Genomic DNA, 4,787 nt, shown 5'->3' with positions numbered 1-4,787 from the left:
AGTTGCTTAAATTAATCATTAGTTAAAATAAAGACAATGCATTTTGCACTAAAAGAACATACTTTTAGCCACCAAAAATCCCAAACTGTCGACATTTTTAAAAAAATCAAAAAAATCAAAAAAATCCGATTTAAATTTTAAAAAATCTGATTTAAATTTAAAAAATCGATTTTTTAAATTTTTATTTAAAAAATCAAAAAAATCACCAACCCTGTGTACATGTAGTATATTGTCCTGGACTTTTCAAATCACTTAGTAGAGTTTAGTCCTGTATTACTCCTCCTAAAGGAAAACTTTTTTTCAGAAATCTATTAACTACTAGACGTCTAGTCTAGATCTACCTATTCTGTTAGTAAAATTGAGAGAATAATTTTTTTCTTGCAGTTATTCCATTTTACTTTTCAGATTCAACCGCTTCCTATACATGTAGTAAGTTCAGCATAAGAAAAGAATGTGTTGAGATATATTGTAGAAAGTGAAAAATTAGGAAAATCTAATTTGTTATGAGAATCCCCTGGAAAACACGAAAGATGTCGACTGGGGAATGTAGCCATGTATGATGTATGTTAATTCATCAGTTTTTCTTTAAAATTCGATCACACACACACTGAAATTCCTTCCCATTAATGTCACACCTCACATAGGAAGCTATTAGCTCCTTTATCCATTGGACTCTTTTATCTTGCAGAGTAAATAAAAGAATATACCCCCCCCAAACCACTATATGCCATTGCACTCAACCCAATCGCTGCCCTGTTTCCTGCCCCTACTGTAAGATACAAACCCCCTGAGACTCCGTATCTGTACACTAGGTCAAGCACATTCGAACATTCGAAATGCAAGTATCAACTTTACTATCAATAGACAAGTCCCTGAACTGGTGTGTCAGGAAACCTCCTGCACACAACAAAACCAGCAAGCGGTGGAAATCTTTTCATTAATGTAGGTGCACATTTTGCTACGTATTTTCAAATACAAAGAGTATAAGTGATTGAAAATATTAGGAGCCTGAAAATCTGTTTATGTGAACGTTTGCTATTTGTAGGTACCAGAAACTAAATTTTCAAACTAGCTGTGTGCCAAATTTATCTGTTCCATTTGAAAGGCCTATATCCACTGAGCATTTTGGTACCATTCTTTAACCTCTCCGTTAATTTTTAAGAAAATTGTAGTTGTTTAAAATTTGATCAAATTTGTTAAAGTCAGTCACTGGCTGCAACCCCATGTTTGACAGACAATAAAAAAGTAACAAGTCCACTAAACATCTCCACATTAACAGAGTACAATCACTATAACAAATATATATATGGAGCATAATTTTTTTCAAGACTGAGATCTTTACAAATCAGTATTTTATTGCCTCAAACACGATGATCTGTCGTTATTTCGACAAAAACACGGAGCGTTGACCCGGCCGGCGTTGCACCGGGCCCCGCGGCGAGCGAGTCTGCTCTATACTGTAGTGTACCACGGATGCGGGGTCACATGCTTTCTGAGTCTCGCGGAAGGATTGATGTAAAATAATTCCAATTTAATTACTTTATTCTAATAGGATATGAACTGATCTTTTAATTAATACTTTTTATAAGCCGGTATTTTACATATTTTGTGTAAAAAGTGATCTTTAAACATTTTGACTGTATTTTTAAAACCTTTCTATAAAGACGCCAAAGGCTAAACTTATATCACGGGAAAGCCCGTTTAAAGCTCTACAGTTCTCCGCCAATGAAAAGACGGTATTTAATCATCCCTCGTTCCGCGAAGCATTTGAATGCACCCGTATCAATTTTTCAACCGGCCGACCACGCATTCCGACCGCGAGGGGCTTCGCTTTCGTCGGCGATTCTCCAGCTCCTACTAATTGGACATATAAACAACTTACACCATTGTAACGAGGAAAAGCTGAACTTTTACAAGGTGTACGGCATTTGGTGTTTTATAGCGAAAGAGCAAAGAAACAGCGATCGGAATTACCCCGATTTTACCGATACCACGCGGTCGGAAGGCCGTGTTTACGCTACCTACTATTTGTATGTTTGACTATGAGTGTGCTAGACTGTATGTATTTGAGACATCTTCACCTGACTTCAGGAGCCCTCTACTTCTCCAGGAGAAATATGCCATGGATGTAAAAGCCCTCACTCAGTTAGTTTTAGTAAGGGTTTACAGCACTCGCAACTGCACAAGGTCATATGAGCGCCAAGGAGTGGATGTCAACAGAGAAGTCCAAACGGGGAATCAGGCATACTCTGCTCACCTCTCAAGCTTCAAAAGCACAAAGTCTGCTTCGACTATCAAGGCACCACGGAAATAGCAGTTCACAAGACAGTGAAAAACATACAAAAGAAGTAGAGGAAAAATGACAATCAGAAGGATGAGGAAAGAAAAAGCTACAGTTCACTCTGTGTAGAATTGTAAAAAGCCCTCACTCAGTAGGGCCTACTAGCTACCACATGGACAAAACGAAATGAAGAAGCCAAGCAGATTTAAAGTAGGTATATCAAACTGTATTTTTTTCTCTCCACATAAGGTTAAAGCAACTCAATCACACTAAATGGTAACTACAATGATGATCAGAAGCAAAAAGTGAAATATGGAGAATATATTAGAATAATGAATTCATAAAATTGGAAAAGAACATTTACAGAATAAATAAAATGTCAGCATTAGTCATTTTTCTTCTGTGTGTGGAAGTCTTTTCCTTAATTCGGAGTCTTCTTTCGGTGCATTGTCTTCTTGACTTGATGCTGCTTTGTCATCCTCCTCTTTGCCAGCATCACCGTCCCCAGCTGCTTCCTCAGTGTCATCCACAATGTCAGTGTCATCCTGAGGAAGAGGAAAATGGAATCGTATGGGTTTAATGCTCCTTTTAATTTTAACCTTGTAGGTTATTGAACTCTTCAACCCCATCGGATGCTGGGAGCATTCGGCGGTATTAACCCTGTTCCCCATCGGACGCTGGGAACGTCCGGTACTAGTGACAACTGTTTTGTTTCATTTAGTTTTTTGCCCATTTTTCAGAATTATTCCTGATTCAAGTTTTTTTTAGTAATGACTAAGACTTTGTTGCCGCCATTTAGAAGTTGGAGGCAAGCTTCTGGGTTTATAATGAGACATAGTGCACCAGGTTTAGGTGACTGTAGAAAAAACTCCAGGAAAAGGTGGAAAAAACTCAAAAGACAGGACCCTGATTGTAACATTCATTTTATATAATAGCCAAATCAGGCCAAAGGGCTAAAACTCTGATGGCTGCTGGATCGGAAAAGGAAGTAGCCTAATATATAGAGCCAAGCTATGCAGGTGGAGAGCCCAAAAAATTGCCCGAAACAACATAAATTCAAGAACCTCTCACTGATCATTAGAATCATGATTCATCCACACCATAGCTCGGTTTAATTCTTGTATAATTACCTATCAACTGGGTAAATGGTATGCCAAAGAGGAAAACCCAGCACATCCACACATTTATCCACAAAATGATAAATATTATATCCCATCACACACACAGGCAAGACGTGGCAGATAAAACATGTCACAGCAATACTACCATATAAAGAACATAAATTCAAGCATAAATTAATGAAACTTATGGACAAAATGACGAGAGACTGGAGTCTGTTTGCACATCGACACAATAATGGACATTTAGTGCATGGAAAAAGTAAGAAAGACAGGCAGAAACAACAAAGGGGAAAGTAAAGAAGTAGGACCTACCAGTAGCACCCTCCAACCACCCACAATCTATTTTGTTTAGTAAGAGTTTTACAGCACTTGCAATTAGGTCATACCAGGGTCGTTCAAAAAGTTTTGCCTCCTCTCCAATAACTTCTAAACTATTCAAGATATCTTCATGAAAATTTGTACACAATTGACTTTCAATATATGTACTCTCAAACTCAAAAAACAAAATTATGCTATGATGTCACACCTTTATGCTATTGCTGTTTAAATCATAGAAGATAGGGTACATTGTCACCGAGAAAATGGCGTCCAGCAAACCTATGAATGTGCGCTTAAAGCAAAAAGCTGTTGGGCCTATTGAGTTCCTTACTGCAGAGGGAGCTGCACCCATTGATATTCATAATAGAAGGCGAATGAAGCTTGTCTACGGTGAAGTATGTGGAGACGTAAGTACTTTTCGAAGATGGGCAAAGGAGTTAGCTGAAACCAGTCCAGCAGAGACAGATTTGCACGACCAAGCTCGTTGTGGTCGTCCCAGCTCTGCCAGTGACGTTCAACACCAGGAGAGAGTGGAAGAGATCATCCAAGCAAACCAGTAGATCAAAGTAAAGAGATGTCAGTGAAATGCTAGGGATTTCTGTTGGGAGTGCTCAGTATATTATAAATCCATGATGTGTTGGGTTACAGGAAAGTGTGTGCACGGTGGGTTCCCCACATGCTGTCACCCAAGCTGAAATTGAACCGAAGTCAAGTTAGTGAAAAACTCCTGGCTCGTTATACTGATGAAGGTGGAGCTTTCTTACGCTGTATAGTCACAGGAGACGAGACTTGGGTACACCATTATGACTCAGAAAACAAAAGACAATCAAAAGAATACAGGCACACCGGCTCACCTAACCCCAGAGATGCCAACCACAGAAAACCGAAATGAGTATTGGGAAATATGAAAATGTGTATTTTCAGGGGAAAATGTGTATTATCCACGGTCGACCGACCAACCAGTAATAGTAAAATGTTCAGGGTGTCCAGCAATATTTCCTGAAAAAAAAATTACTAGCTCACCAGCTCGAAAAAGGGAGCACATACGCGTACAATATACATGTATC

The 4,787-nt window shown here is 38.6% G+C and overlaps 1 protein-coding gene across 1 annotated transcript in view; it reads left to right on the top strand.

Annotated features, from left to right (window-relative positions):
• Nucleotides 1–4,787, top strand: part of LOC101856330 (E3 ubiquitin-protein ligase RNF216) — a gene marked incomplete at its 5' end in the record, with an annotated part of 27,129 nt that overhangs the window by 7,139 nt on the left and 15,203 nt on the right.

This window comes from Aplysia californica, unplaced genomic scaffold, assembly GCF_000002075.1.
Source record: "Aplysia californica isolate F4 #8 unplaced genomic scaffold, AplCal3.0 scaffold00088, whole genome shotgun sequence".
Taxonomy (NCBI): Eukaryota; Metazoa; Mollusca; class Gastropoda; order Aplysiida; family Aplysiidae; genus Aplysia; species Aplysia californica.
The sequence above is the reverse complement of the archived record's forward strand: the minus strand, read 5'-3'. Positions and strand labels throughout refer to the sequence as shown.